At 45.8% G+C, this 16,567-nt stretch overlaps 1 non-coding gene across 1 annotated transcript; it reads left to right on the plus strand.

Moving 5' to 3' along the window:
• The first annotated feature begins 16,166 nt into the window (after window positions 1-16,166).
• Window positions 16,167-16,358, plus strand: LOC116972644. Its single transcript, XR_004411843.1, has one exon. It is a non-coding gene; the product is annotated as a U2 spliceosomal RNA (small nuclear RNA).
• The last annotated feature ends 209 nt before the right edge of the window (window positions 16,359-16,567 follow it).

Here is a 16,567-nt window from a genome sequence, read left to right on the forward strand (position 1 = left end):
CCCCTGGTCCCAGCTTTCTCTCCCCTCACTTACTCCCCCCCCTCTCTTCCCCCCCTCTCTTCCCCCCCCCCCCCTCTCTTCCCCCCCCCTCTCTTTCCCCCCCTCTCTTTCCCCCCCTCTCTCTTCCCCCCCCTCTCTCCCCCCCTCTCTCTCCCCCCCCTCTCTTCCCCCCCCCCTCTCTTCCTCCCCCTCTCTCTTCCTCCCCCTCTCTCTTCCTCCCCCCCCTCTCTTCCTCCCCCCCCTCTCTTCCTCCCCCCCCTCTCTTCCTCCCCCCCTCTCTTCCTCCCCCCCTCTCTCCTCCCCCCCTCTCTCCTCCCCCCCCTTCTCTCCTCTCCCCCTCCGCGGCCCATGCAGTTTATATGAGTTTTGACATTTTCGTTAATTACAGAATTTCTCATGACAGAGCGTGAGAAATTTGTGATCAGCGTGAGAGCATGAGAATTTGTTCAAATGCGTGATTCTCACACTCAAAGCGTAAGAGTTGGCAGCCCTGCTCCCATTACTGGAAACATCCTTTCCACGTCCACTCTACCTAGGCCTTTCATTATCTGGTAGGTTTCAATGGGATTTCCCACCCCCCCTTTAAACAAACTTTAAACAAAATGCTAAAAATAACAAAAGGGATGAAAAAACGAACAGACTGCCGGCAGGGCTGCCATCTCCCTCCTCCTTTGGCCTTTCCTGGAATTCCCCTCTGGGAGGAATGCTCCTAAGTGAATTTTGATTAATTCAGAAATCAGTGGAAAACTGGAAGTATTCACTGCTGATGAAAATATTCTCAGATTGTGTGCCTGTCAGGTGTGCTGGGTCCTTACTTATTACTTAGTCATTTAGCTTTGGACTAATCAAGGACGTATAGTTTAGGTGCTCAGGTCAGAGATATGAAACAAAAAAAATGGGCATCCTGTTATGATTTGTAGTGGACAGCATGTTTTCTTTATAAATATGAATTATCTAATCCATGTTGGGATTAGACTATTATCTAAATGGTGGCCGACTAGGAAAAGGGGAGATGCAGCGAGACCTGGGTGTCATGGTACACCAGTCATTGAAAGTAGGCATGCAGGTGCAGCAGGCAGTGAAGAAAGCAAATGGTATGTTAGCTTTCATAGCAAAAGGATTTGAGTATAGGAGCAGGGAGGTTCTACTGCAGTTGTACAGGGTCTTGGTGAGACCACACCTGGAGTATTGCGTACAGTTTTGGTCTCCAAATCGGAGGAAGGACATTATTGCCATAGAGGGAGTGCAGAGAAGGTTCACCAGACTGATTCCTGGGATGTCAGGACTGTCTTATGAAGAAAGACTGGATAGACTTGGTTTATACTCTCTAGAATTTAGGAGATTGAGAGGGGATCTTATAGAAACTTATAAAATTCTTAAGGGGTTGGACAGGCTAGATGCAGGAAGATTGCTCCCGATGTTGGGGAAGTCCAGGACAAGGGGTCACAGCTTAAGGATAAGGGGGAAATCCTTTAAAACCGAGATGAGAAGAACTTTTTTCACACAGAGAGTGGTGAATCTCTGGAACTCTCTGCCACAGAGGGTAGTCGAGGCCAGTTCATTGGCTATATTTAAGAGGGAGTTAGATGTGGCCCTTGTGGCTAAGGGGATCAGAGGGTATGGAGAGAAGGCAGGTACGGGATACTGAGTTGGATGATCAGCCATGATCATATTGAATGGCGGTGCAGGCTCGAAGGGCCGAATGGCCTACTCCTGCACCTAATTTCTATGTTGGGATGAATGGCAATTGTGCTGCCCTTCTTTCATTCTCCATCTCCCTCACTTCCTCATCTTACAGCATTCTGCTCCCAAAAGTTTAAAGTCAATCTTTGGAGTTGTTTTTGATGGAACCAGCTGGCAAAATATGGTATTAAACTGCCGGCAGGCAAGATCCAGTTGCTACAATAATCTGGCATTTAATGGGGCTTGTTACTGTGGCACGTTGTGAAACATTACTCGACGAGACTCCTCAGATATTCCCAGGTCACTGGAAACTGTAAAGCCATGATGTTTTGGAGTTTTCCTAGCCTAGAATTAGACTTTTTATTGGTTGGAAAATCAGTAGAAAATTGGAATAAAATCAGACAACAATAACTTGAATACAGAACAGTCAATTTCCCTTTGAAACAATGTTCCTTATAAAATGGAGATATTGTGACTCTGGTTTCTGTGTCTTGGGAAAATGGCGGGGAAAAGTGATTAGATCCCAGCTATACAAACCATCCCATTGTCCATGAACTAATAGGGAACCCATGACCACATGCTTAATCCACATATCTTCATGACTCCCAGGGGCTTTGATGCAATCATAGAACATAGAACAGCACAGCACACAAACAGGCTCTTCATGCCACAATGTCCACACAGATCATGATACCAAGTTAATGAATCCAATCTGCCTGTACATGATCTGTATCTCTATTCCCTGCCTCTTCCCCAGTCTAAATGCCCCTTGAACATTGCTGTTGGACTTGTTTCTACCTACCAAACACTGTATTTAAAAAAATCTTTGCAAATCTCCTTTAAACTTGCCCCCTTTCACCTTAAACTTACATTGTCTAACATTCCGCCCTATCTACCCTATATCTGCCAAACATAATTTTAGATAGGTTGACCACGTTGCCGCTCAGCCTCTAACACTCCAAGAAAAAAACAATACAAATTTGTCCAATCTCTCCTTAAAGCTAATATGCTCCAATCAAGGCAGCATTCTGGTGAACTTCTGGACCACCCATATTGAAGCAACAACCAAGAAGGCACACCAACGCCTCTATTTCCTTAGAAGGCTTAGGAAGTTTGGCATGCCCCCTACAACTCTCACCAACTTCTACAGATGCACCATAGAAAGCTTTTTATCAGGATGCATTACAGCTTGGTTTGGGAACAGCTCCATCCAGGACCGTAAGAAATTGCAGCAAATTGTGGAAGCAGCCCAGGCCATCACACAAACCAACATCCCTTCTATTGATTCTATTTATACCTCACGCTGCCTCGGCAAGGCCAGCAGCATAATCAAGGACGAGTCGCAATCTGGCCACTCCCTCTTCTTCCCTCTTTCATCAGGCAAAAGGTATAGGTGTGAAAACGCACACCACCAGATTCAGGGACAGTTTCTTCCCAGCTGTTATCAGGCAACTGAATCATCCTACCACATCCAGACAGCAGTGCTGAACTATCTATCTACCTCTGATGTCCCTCAGACTATCCTTGACCAGACTTTGCTGGCTTTACCTTGCACTAAACGTTGTCCCTTTTTCATGTATCTGTAAATGGATTGATTGTAATCATGTATTGTCTTTCTGCTAACCAGCACGCAACAAAAAGCTATTCATTGTACAACGGTACACATGACAATAAACTAAACTGAAACTGAACCTCTTTTGCACCATCACCAAAGCTTCCACATCTTTCCTGTAGAACGACAAACAGAATGGCACACCTTACTCCGAATGTAGTGTAACTAAAGTTTTACACAGCTGAAACAGGACCTCCAACTTTTATACTTAACTAAACCAAGGGGGACCCGTTGGGTCCCGTCCCCTCAACGCGCGGTTGCGAGGGGAGGGGGCGGCCTGCGGCATCACTCTCACACACACACACACACACACACACACACACACACACACACACACACACACACACACACACACACACACACACACACACACACACACACACACACACACACACACACACCACCCCCCCCCCCCCACCCACACACACACAATATATTATATTAATATTATTCACTCGCTCCCTTTACCCCATCCCCCGCCCTATCCACTCATGCATAGCCCCCAACACATCTAGAGGCGGGGGGTAGAGAGAGAAGGGGCAGAGACACAGAGAGAGGGGTAGAGACACAGAGAGAGGGGCAGAGAGAGAGAGAGAGAGGCAGAGAGAGGGGCAGAGAGAGAGAGGGCAGAAGAGGGGGGCAGAAAGGGGGGCAGAGAGCGAGAGAGAGGCAGAGAAAGAGAGGGGGAAAGGGGGGGAGGAGGGGGAAAGGGGGGGAGGAGGGGGAAGAGGTGAGGGAAAAGGGGGGTGAAGAGGGGGGGAGAAGAGGGGGGGAAGGGGAAGAGGAGGGGGGAGAGTGAGAGTGGCCGGGGAGGAGAGGAGGAGGAGGAGGAGGAGGAGGGGGGAGAGGAGGAGGAGGAGGGGAGAGGAGGAGGGGAGAGGAGGAGGAGGAGGAGGAGGAGGAGGAGGGAAAGGAGGAAGGGAGCGGGGCGTGCGTCAACCAAAGGACTGCGTGTTCAGCGGCTTCAATCCAGAGCCCGGGGGGGGGGGAGGGGTAATCACAGGGGAAAGCTGGTTCCCGAACGCAATACACCCTCGCTCCCGGATGGCGGCTCCCGGCTGCAGGCTTTTGAGGCTGCAGGCTCCACGCTCCAGAGCCCTAGTACGGGGGGGAGTGGTCGGGGGGATGATGTCACCCGCAGCGCGTGGAACATAGCGCAGGCCGCGCGAAGCAGATCCATTGTGATGTCATCACGTCATCAGCCAAAGCAAGGCGGGGTTTTTTCTTAGGTCTTTCAGATTTTTTAACATTTTGATTAATAATTCGAGAAATAAAGCATGAATTTTTCAGGTAAATTTATTTCAGAGTCCACGGGATAAATCTCTACCAGAATATGTAAAAATGTTACCGTTAGAGCGTCGTTTTTTCGAGCAGATGCACACACACACACTACATTCTATCCAAGAAACATTTAAATTTGTTGACTTTTCTAGGACTAGAAGACTAGAATATGTCTGTATACATAGTGACAGTAAGTTGTTGTGTAACCTATTTTGGACTTTGGAAAATGGGAATGAAGGAGAATTTTATAGACATCTCCATCTCAAAACTCACAGGCTCAAAAACATTGAGATGTGCAAATGTCTGGCTTTCTGAAACAAAGAAGCAGGAGGATGCTTCATGCTTCACAGTCAGCTCCGTATCTCAATCGCATCTTGTAAAGAATCATTTTCACCAGCTGTACCTCTTACCAATGCCTAATCTACAGCCTCCTCAAAGTTAATGTACTGTTGTTGTTTGTCCTTCATAGACAAAGAAGACCATGACTTCAGTTTTTTTGTTTGTGGGTCCGGAGGTGACTGGTGAGACCGATCTGGGCCTGGAAGGCTCGCCCGCATATGGGACACAGTTGACTGGCTGCTGCAGTAGAAGTTGAAGTGGCTCGAGCCTTTCGCGCGGCGCATTTCCTCTGAGCTGTGGTGCGCTTCTTCTCAGCTGCACGCGCTCCTGTGGTGATCTTGCTTCGCCCAGTTGGGCGGTACGGGTCCTTAAATCATAACTTGCGCTTGACTTGGATTAAAGTGAGGGAGAGTTGCGCAAACCGTCAGCCTCATTCTCTCGTCCCGGCCTATCTGGATCCAGTGGCAAGACATAGTCAAGATGGCTGGCGATAGGTCAGGATGCAGTGGATGGCCATCAGTGTTCCGCGTGAACATTGTGCCCTAATTGCGCTCCACGACGCCTTCCTATCCGTTGGACCGCCAAATGGTGGTCTCCTCCGCGTATTCCGCCGGATCCAATCTTCATCTTTCCTGAATAAGGTAATAGCCACAAGGCAGTGGAGGTTTACATTTGGTGTTTTCCTTCACCCCATCCAGGGTGCTATCTGGAGGACACCTGTGCGAGACTTTGGTTAACGTGGGGAGACTGGTGCACAGGCAGCCACCCCACGGTCCTTAACAGATCTGGGTCAGGATCCAGTGGCATGGAGTCCAAGACGACCGGAAACCCTTTTCTGCTGCAGCCTTCATCCGCCTTCCCAGCCGTTGTGATGTGCTCCACTAAGGCCAGTCATCGTCCTCCGCCTGCTCCACCGTTGAGGTCTTGGTTGGATTGCTCTTTGTCGGAGACCTCCCCATAAATGTAGGTAGACACAAAATGCTGGAGTAACTCTGGGATAGGCAGCATCTCTGGAGAGAAGGAATGGGTGACGTTTTGGGTCGAGACCCTTCTTCAGACCATAAATGCAGAGTAGTCAGCAATAAATCCAAAGAGGATTAAGGAGAAACTTCTTTGCAGAGGGTCTGGAAAGATTGTGGAATGTGCTTTTATATGGAACAGGTAATTTACAGACAAGGAAATTAAGAAATAGAACAGCACAGGATCGAGCTCTTTGGCTCACAATGTTTGTGCCGAACATGATGCCTAGTTGAACTGATCTCATCTCCCTGCACATGATCCATATCCCTCTATACCCTGCACTTCCAATGTGCCTATACAAAAGCCTCTTAAACGCCACTGTCGTATCTGCCTCCACCACCTTCCCTAGCAATGCGTTTGAGGCCCCCGCCACACTGTGTAAAAAAACTTGCCCTGCGCATCTCTATTAAACATTTCTCCTCTTACCTTATACCTATGCCCTCTAGTGATAGGCATTTTCACCATGGTGGGAAAAGGCTCTATGCCACAGATTTATATACATTTCCATCGAGTTTCCCCTCAATCTCCGTCATTCCAGAAAATGCAATCCAAGTCTATCCAACCTTCCTGTAACTGAAACCCTCTAATCCAGGCAGCATTCTGGTAAACCTCCTCTGCACCCTCTCCAAAGCTTCCACATCTTTCCTGCAATGGGGTGCTAATAATTACATGCAAAACTCCAAATGCAGCCTTACTAAGGCCTAGGCTTTGGTGATCCATAGAAAATATATTTAATTATAGTTTTAGAGTAATAAATTCTTTGGCCTGCCTTTCCAATTTTTCAGAATTTATTTTACTGTAATGATTTCCATATCAGGATATACATTTTCAGATAAGTAACATCAAACAGAGCTGGATGATGGATAAGGTGGTACTTAATTAAAAACATGTTTTCAACATTGTGCTGCAGTGACTTTGACACTCAGATGAAGCTGTTGTAACTAAAAAATGGTAACCAACCTTATCTTTCTCAGCAATTACTTGGCCTTTCTCAGCCATGTTGCATAGTGTATCTTAATTAATAACATTACAGGTTGTTGTTTATGCCTCAGGCGGGTTTTCTACTATACTTGATTTCAGGTACAATCCGTCCTTGCAGACTATTCTACCTCTGATCTCCCATGATCCAGGCATCAATGTAGCTACTGTGATAAATAATTAAGATAATGTAGGCCCAGCATCATGTAAATTAATTGAGCGAACCAGTACCTACCTTCGAAATGTGATGAAAGCAACCACATTCAACTGGCACACTGATTTAACTACTGTACATCAGAGGCCCTTAAGTATCAGCGGGTGCAATCATAGACCATGCAGATCAAGGGGTCCAGGGTCAGTACACAGTTGAATCTGGCTGGTTCAGGCCTTTGACGTGCCCAGTGCTAGGGAGAATATACAGTGGCTTGCAAAAGTTTCCATACCCCTTGAACTATTCCACATTTTGTCACGTTACAACCACAAACGTAAATGTATTTTATTGGGATTTTATGTGATAGACCAACACAAAGTGGTGCATAATTGTGAAGTGGAAGGAAAATTATACATGGTTTTCAAATTTTTTTACAAATAAAAAACTGAAAAGTGTGGCGTGCAAAAATATTCAGCCCCCCTGAGTCAATACTTTGTAGAACCACCTTTCGCTGCAATTACAGCTGCAAGTCTTTTGGGGTATGTCTCTACCAGCTTTGCACATCTAGAGACTGAAATTTTTGCCCATTCTTCTTTGCAAAATAGCTCAAGCTCAGTCAGATTGGATGGAGAGCATCTGTGAACAGCAATTTTCAAGTCTTGCCAGAGATTCTCAATTGGATTTAGGTCTGGACTTTGACTGGGCCATTCTAACACATGAATATGCTTTGATCTAAACCATTCCATTGTAGCTCTGGTTGTATGTTTAGGGTCGTTGTCCTGCTGGAAGGTGAACCTCTGCCCCAGTCTCAAGTCTTTTGCAGACTCTAACAGGTTTTCTTCCAAGATTGCCCTGTATTTGGCTCCATCCATCTTCCCATCAACTCTGACCAGCTTCCCTGTCCCTGCTGAAGAAAAGCATCCCCACAGCATGATGCTGCCACCACCATGTTTCACAGTGGGGATCGTGTGTTCAGGGTGATGTGCAGTGTTAGTTTTCCGCCACACATAGCGTTTTGCATTTAGGCTCAAAACTTCAATTTTGGTCTCATCTGACCAGAGCACCTTCCTCCACATGTTTGCTGTGTCCCCCACATGGCTTGTGGCAAACAGCAAACGGGACTTCTTATGGCTTTTTTTCAACAATGGCTTTCTTCTTGCCACTCTTCCATAAAGGCCCGATTTGTGGATTGCACGACTAATAGTTGTCCTGTGGACAGATTCTCCCACCTGAGCTGTGGATCTCTGCAGCTCCTCCAGAGTTACCATGGGCCTCTTGGCTGCTTCTCTGATCAATGCTCTCCATGCCCGGCCTGTCAGTTTAGGTGGACGGCCATGTCTTGGTAGGTTTGCAGTTGTGCCATACTCTTTCCATTTTCGGATGATGGATTGAACAGTGCTCCGTGAGATGTTCAAAGCTTGGGATATTTTTTTATAACCTAACCCTGCTTTAAACTTCTCCACAACTTTATCCCTGACCTGTCTGGTGTGTTCCTTGGGCTTCATGATGCTGTTTGTTCACTAATTTTCTCTAACAAACCTCTGAGGCCTTCACAGAACAGCTGTATTTATACTGAGATTAGATTACACACAAGTGGACACTATTTACTAATTAGGTGACTTCTAAAGGCAATTGGTTGCACTGGATTTTATTTAGGGGTATCAGAGTAAAGGGGGCTGAATACTTTTGCACGCCACACTTTTCAGTTTTTTATTTGTAAAAAAATTTCCACTTCACAATTATGTGCCACTTTGTGTTGGTCTATCACATAAAATCCCAATAAAATACATTTACGTTTGTGGTTGTAACATGACAAAATGTGGAAAAGTTCAAGGGGTATGAAAACTTTTGCAAGCCACTGTACATTAGAAAGAGAATCTTTTAATAATGAGACCATTTTGCTGCTGCTAACTAAGATTGCAAACAGTGATGAAATTATTCACAGCTAGAATCATAGCCTGAGGTGCAAGACATTTTAGAGAAAAGAGACAAAACTGAAGACTGAACACGTGCTCGGTGCACCAAGGACAGCTGCATCTCCCGGTTGCTCACCATTTTAACTTTCTTTCACTTTCCCATACTGTCCTTTGCCAGTTAGGCTGCACCCAAACAGGAAGAACAGCATATCATATTTCGATTGGGTATTTTACAACACCAGTATTAACATTGAATTGTCCAACTTCAAGTAATATTCCTCCTATCCCCTCTCATTCTTTCCCTTGTCCCCCCAGCTGCGCATCCATTCTCCCACCATCTGCACCCTCCCCCCCCCCCGGCATTCTGCTCCTCGCCCCTCCTTCGTACTGTACTGTACCCGTATTTCCCTTTTACTCCCTTCATCCCCCCACCCCCTGTCTGCTTCCACCCACATTTTTTCGTCCTGGCTTTCCATTTCACACCTCTTCTTTGTTGAAAACCTTTTGTCCCCTTTTCACCTCTAATCTGTTTCATATACTCCACCCATATGCCAATCAAACTCCCCTCACCGCATCAACTAATCACTTGTTAGGCTTTGGCTCACTTCCAACCTTTCTTTTTCAGCTTTCTGTCCTCCGATCAGTCTCAGGAAAGGTCCCAACCTGAAATGTCGTCTGTCCGTTCCTTCCACAAATACTGCCTGGCCCATTGAGTTACTCCAGCACCTTGTGTTTTATTTAAGTGTCTGCTATCCTCTGATGTTACCAGTCATTGTTCATCTATTAACAATTATCTAATTGGATACTACTTGGATAACCCCATTATTTGTTTCGCATTTGGAAAGCCATGACAGGATTGGTCAAAGTCAGCATGGATTTATGGAGGGGAAATCATGTTTGACTAATCTTCTGGAATTTTTTGAGGATGTAATAAGTAGAATGGATGAGGGCAGCCAGTGGATGTGGTGTATCTGGACTTTCAAAAAGCCTTTGACAAGGTCCCACAAAAGATTAGTGTGCAAAATTAGAGCACATTGTATTGGGGTTAGGGTATTGACTTGTATAGAGAATTGGTTGGCAGACAGGAAGCAAAGAGAGGGATTAACGGGTCCTTTTCAGAATGGCAGGCAGTGACTAATGGGGTGCCGCAAGACTCTGTGCTGGGATCCAGTTATTTACAATATATATTGATGATTTAGACAAAGGAATTAAATATAACAACTCCAAGTTTGTGGATGACACAAAGCCGGGTGGCAGTGTGAGCTGTGAGGAGGATGCTATGAGGCTGCAGGGTGAGTGGGCAGATGGATGGCAGATGCAGGATAGTGTGGATAAATGTGAGGTTATCCACTTTGGTGGCAAAAACAAGAAGGCAAATTATTATCTGAATGGTGTCAGATTAGTAAAAGGGGAGGTGCAATGTGACCTGGGTATCCTGGTACATCAGTCACTGAAAGTAAGCATGCAGATACTGCAGGCAGTGTAGAAATCAAATGGTGTGTTGGCCTTCATTGCGAGAGGATTTGAGTATAGGAGCAAAGAAGAGGTCCTTCAGTTGTCCAGGGCCCTAGTGAGACCGCACCTGGAGCATTGTGTGAAGTTTTGGTCTCCTAATTTGAGGAAGGGCATTCTTGCTATTGAGGGAGTGCAGCGTAGGTTCACCAGGTTAATTCCCAGGATGGCAGTGTGGCGGCAGATTTTTATATCGTTCAAGAAATTACTCCCTCCAGCCACTTAAGAGACAACATGGCTTTATGAGAATGTTGTATTACACATGTGAGCTCTCCGTGAGACTTTCAGAGCTTCTCAAAAGATAAATCTTTATACCACAGTCTTTTGATTAATAGTTTCTTTATTGTAGAAGAAAAACAATAAGATATTCATCCGACCTTCTTCCCTGACGTACAGTTTAATCTTCGTCAAACTCCAGCATATCGCTTTTAAACGTAAGAAAACTCCTCGTGTCTCAGCAAAACTCTACATGGTCGAAGGGTGTTCCTTCTGCCATGTAGCTCTAAAACTAAACTAAAACTAAGCTTCTGCACAAGAAACCCAGCAGCAAACACGTCCCTGACTAAGGAATAAATCCCACCCACATAATTACGGGCAGACTAAAATTTAAAGACAAATGCCATAATTAATGACACAAAATAAGCCAAAAGGCCACTTCATACTGGCCCCTAATTGTTCCGAGTATATAATGAGGCAATTACTAATAAACATCAAAAATGTAGCCATAAAGGCTTAATATATATCAAAACCAAAAAAAAAGAATGCACTATATATCTGCATTCAGAATTCTTCATCGACTTCCAGCTTCACCTTCACCTTCTAGAAGCAAGCATGACTTGATTATTAATCTTATTAAAACACTGTTTTTAGTTTAAAGTCGTACCATGTGCACCAAACCCGTAACATTAGATTAGATTAGATTCAATGTTATTGTCATTGCACATAGTACAAGTACATGTACAACGAAATGCAGTTTTGCATCTAATCAGAGTGCAAAGTAGTAAAATGCTGATTAAGACAATATATACAAATGAGGATATATTGGTGTATGTACATAGGCATATACATATATACAGATAGTTGTTAAGGTGCAAAAGATTGACATGTGCTATATTCTGGTGAATAAGAGCTTAACTATAAATTATATAAACTATAAATAATACTGATGAGAAGGGGGGGGGGGGGGGGCTAGCGCGGGGCCTGTGAGTTCAGCAGGGCAATGGTGTTGGGGAAGAAGCTGTTCCTTAGCCTGCTTGTGCGAGACCTGAGGCTCCTGTACCGCTTCCCTGATGGGAGGAGGGCAAACAGTCCATGGTTGGGGTGAGAGGGGTCAGACACCGTGTGCGGTGAAGGACAGCCATAGCAGGGAACGAGGCATCAATGATGTGATGGGCGGTTTTCACCACCCGTTGCAGTGCCTTCCTGTCAGCTGTGGTGTAGCCGCTGTACCACACCGTGAATCAGGTGGTGAGGATGCTTTCTATGGTACAGTGGTAGAGGTTGGACTGGATCTGAGGGGACAGGTGAGCTTTCTTAAGCCGCCTCAGAAAGTAGAGGCGCTGCTGCGCTTTTAAATCAGTTTGGCGGTGTTGAAGAACCAGGACAGATCCTCAGAGATATGTACCCCGAGGAATTTGAAGTTGGAGATGCGCTCCACCTCAATCCCGTTTATGTGGATGGGGGTGTGTCTGCCGCCTCTGGTCTTCTGGTAGTCCAAAATGATTTCCTTCGTCTTCTGTGTGTTGAGGACAAGGTTGTTGTTGGTACACCAAGCTGCCAGGTGCTGGACCTCCTCCCTGTAGGCTGATTCGTTGTTGTCACTGATCAGTCCTACCACCGTGGTGTCGTCAGCGAATTTTATAATGGAGTTGGAGCCATACATAGGGACGCAGTCGTGGGTGAAGAGGGAGTAGAGGAGAGGGCTGAGCACACAGCCCTGTGGCACGCCGGTGTTCAGTGTCAGAGTGGAGGAGGTGAGGTTGTTAATCCTAACAGACTGGGGTCTGTTGGTGAGGAAATTCAGTGTCCAGTTGCAGAGGGAGGTGTTGATGCCAAGGCCGCTGAGTTTGGCATGATACCCAGTACATAGTCCAAAACATAAAAGTCCAAAGTTTTGATAGCAAGAAACTTCTTCCTCCATGTCCGATCAACTCATGGATGTATTGTAACAACAATGTTGAAGTGTGAAAATTCTTCGAGACTATAACAGGATTTTTAGCAATAACGTTCACCGTTAAGTTTGATTTAATTTCCGGATCATTAGCAGAGATTTCAAATCCTAGCTCAAGCTTTGGCCATTCTCTCTCTGGCTAACAGAGAGACTCTAGTTCATTGATCCAACTCTTATCACTTAAGAAGCAGTTTGCTGTCAGTTCTCCAGAAACTTCATCTGCAGGATTTCCTTTTGTGTTAACATATTTCAATTGTGAAACATTAATAGCTCTCAATGCTCTTTCCATTGACAGATTGTCTGTCCAAATCCAACTCTCTGGTTTCATTGGCTCTATCATCTGGTGGAATGCTTTCCAATACATCACAATTGTTGCTGATCCACTTGGAAAGTGTGAATTCTTCCTTATTGCAGAGAGAAATCAGATGTTTTACCATTTGAATTGCTTTCTGCTCACTAGACATGGATTTTAAGCAATTATCCACGTAGAAATTATTTTTCATAGTGATTATTATTTCATGAAATTTCATATTCTTGCCAAATTTGCGTTTCAAATTTTGGGTCATACGACGATTATTCGGCAGACTAACACTTTCTTGTTTGAAAGGTAAGTCCAGACAATAGTGTCCGTCAATCTTTACTGAGTAGTTCATAATATCCACAAACTTCTCTTCTCTAGACATTTCTTCATATTCCTTATTGGTACTTTCATTGAAGTCATGATTGTATTGCTTCATCACCAGCTTTTCTAATTCATCAGTAGATATTTGATTACTAGTAATGGCAGGGTAGTTCTTCCGATTCCCATTTCAGTTATTCGTTCTCAAGGAGCCTTAGATAACCCATCCAAGGTGGGTTTTCGCAGCATACAGTCCATCACCTTAGCTTCTCACAATCTGTATAAATTCCAATGCCTTCAAAACATTTGTTCCGATTAGGCTTCAACCCCGGCCCCAGTATGAGCAGTTACTTGAGGCGAGGTGATAGCATCACTAGTAGCTGACCTCCTTCTGTTCTGTTTGCTCCGGCTCCATCTCTATTTGCTCTGGTGGCTTCTTTACAGTGTGAAGTGCTTCAGGATGATATTGCTTGCACCTATAACAAATTATAGGACTCTTACAATCTCTCACCATATGTCCTTTTTTCAAACATACAAAACAGATTCCCCTCTTTTTCAAGAAATCCACCTTTTCTTCATATTCTTTCTTCTTGAATCTTCGACAACATCTTATTGTGTGACCAACTTCAACATATAACAAACAAAATCCTATTTGCTTGATAGCATATACATCTCCTTTCATTCTATCTGTCGTTAACACAGGTATTATAGTGGTAGGAAAACGGCTTTTCTTAGTTCCTGATCTTTCTTCAGTTTTGGTAAAGGTAGAACCTTTGTTTTACTTCGGAGTCACGTGAGTGACTATGTGAAGAACCCGCTCAGTGCGCAGGCGCGGCATTACGCCAGCAGTGCAACAGCGGCAGCGGGAGTTAGGCTCTCCCGCAACAGAATGAAACGGACCGTCAGGTGAGTACCCTGAGGTCGGGTTTCTTTTACAGGGGAGCCCCTTTTTCTGCTTGTGTTTTACAGGCAGAGAAAAAGGCTCTGGAACAAAACTGTCCCCCTTTCGAGGAGGAACGGTCTCCGTCGGGGAGGGGGGCAGCAACAGGCGGTAGGAGCAACCCGGTGTTCCGCAATTCCCCGACACCGTGCCGAGCCCAGCCCGATAGCGGGCTGGATGTATAGCCACCCGAAGAGGCATCCGGCAGGTGTTCCCGATTTGGGACGGGACGTCTCTCCACCCGCACGGGGGGAGAGAGAGCCGCCTGAGCCGCTGGAGCGGCTCTCGGAGCAGGTGCCTGCGAGACGCGCTGCTAGAGGGGCGCTCTCGCTACTACAAGGCACAAAAGCTCTAGAAGAAGGCGGTAGGAACATTTACCGGGCGCTCCACTATCCCCACACCGCGCCGAGGCCAGTCCCGCTAGTGCCTGAGTTGCGGGCTGGATGTTCAGCCATCCGAAGAGGCATCCGGCCGGTGGCTTCCGACTTGTCGGAGGGGACGTCTCTCCACCCGCATGGGAGAGAGACAGGAGCTCCTGCGAGACACGCTACGTGAGGGGCAGTCTCGCTGGAGGGTTCAGGCATACCCTCCACAGTGCCTAGGCACTGCCCATCGCTTCCTCCTTAGTGTGGTTAGCTTTGGGGTGACCAGTGGCTGGGCTGGTCATGAAGAGGGGTCACTGGCTGAACAATATCGGGAGTATGCTTGAGGTACAGGATCAGGAAGAGCTGCTGGGTGTGGCCGCTATGTGGCTCCACCACTAGCGAGATGGCTTTTCAGTCTCAACTGATGGCCAGCTTACTACCTGTCTTTTCCAAAAAAAAAAAAACCTCTCCAAGACAGGTAGCCATGAGGCGTTGGTTTTATCACGCCTCCCCTAAATTGCATTTACTCAAAATGCCCGCCATTATTGGGGGATACATTGAGCAGCGCATTTAACCCAAATATTTTTTAAATGCAATTGGTACCCTGACGTCGGCTATCATGTCCACTTGCTCATTCCAGAAGGGCAGGGTAGTATGGCAAAACACCTGACCCTACTGTTCAACGGTATACCTCATAACTTCTCAAATGAACTCACAAACCTGCCCTCAATCTATGAAATTAACAGGACTATGAGAACGCCGACCTCACAAGCACAGATCCTGCTACCTGGCACTTACCAAACCAGTCCTAAAAAACTGGACGAAGTGTTCAAACTATTCGGCACAAGAGGGCAGAGTCTGGAATGAGCACCACACTAAACCAGACAGCAGTACCTCAACGTGTCCACCAGGTGCGTCTACCTCATGGTACTGGTGAAAGCTCGGGGCCTGCATGCCAAACCCGTAGCATTTTAGGCCACGGCCCAGAGCAGGCCCCAGGGGAAAATGCACCACCCCCCAACAAGCATCGTCCCTACAAGAACAAGGAACCAGAAACCGAAGAAAACAACAATGAAGACAGATAAGTATGGTTCCTACCATCACATAAAGGTTAAGGGTTGTACTAACAAGGGGTGGGTGAATCACGCCTGGTTAGGAAGCTATCACTCTTGGTAGTTATATACCAAAAAATAAATACAAGGGGAATAGAATTAATATCTTGCCACCAATTCAGCAAGCACCCCAAGGGGTCTACCCTCCCACGATGGTGAATGTCGCACCATCGTTGATAAACCACTTGAGTATTTCACCAGGTATACCCATTCATGGGATTTGTAACTACTACCATGGATCCAAGGATACTTTATGGTAGACATCTACCTTGAAGATGCACACTATTCAGTACCTTCTCATATAAGTTTCGGATATACCGCAATTACCTGGATGGAGTAACCATGATGAGCGTTGCGGCATTTAAGTCAAAGTTATCCAGAATCAACTAGCCCTGACACTTAGAAACATTCCGTCATGGCATGTCTATATATTAACGACAAACTATCCTTGGATACAGCTTTAGCTGCATCGCTTCTCGGCCTTTTGGCTAAGATCAAGTGTAGTATCTGTTCTTATCAGTTTAATAATCTGATACGTCCCTTATCTAGGGACCATATATTAAATTGAATTTTGGAACAGGGAGATGGAATAGGGGCTTGCTCCGTCCACTCCACGCATCGACCCAGTATTGCAGTGCCTCTGGGAACGGTGCACAAAATATATATCCAGATATTTACGTTGACCATCCACAACTTTGTTATCTGGTATTCATTAAGACTATCAGCCATGGTGCATTAACCACCAATCAACTACGTGGCAAAGTAATTGGGATATAGCAGCATTACCAGCTACTGAACTTTGTACCTTTCCTCTGAGCTGAGATACTAGTGTTCAAAATTATCTCCATACCTGTAATATGGGGGCAAAT

This window comes from Amblyraja radiata, chromosome 4, assembly GCF_010909765.2.
Source record: "Amblyraja radiata isolate CabotCenter1 chromosome 4, sAmbRad1.1.pri, whole genome shotgun sequence".
Taxonomy (NCBI): Eukaryota; Metazoa; Chordata; class Chondrichthyes; order Rajiformes; family Rajidae; genus Amblyraja; species Amblyraja radiata.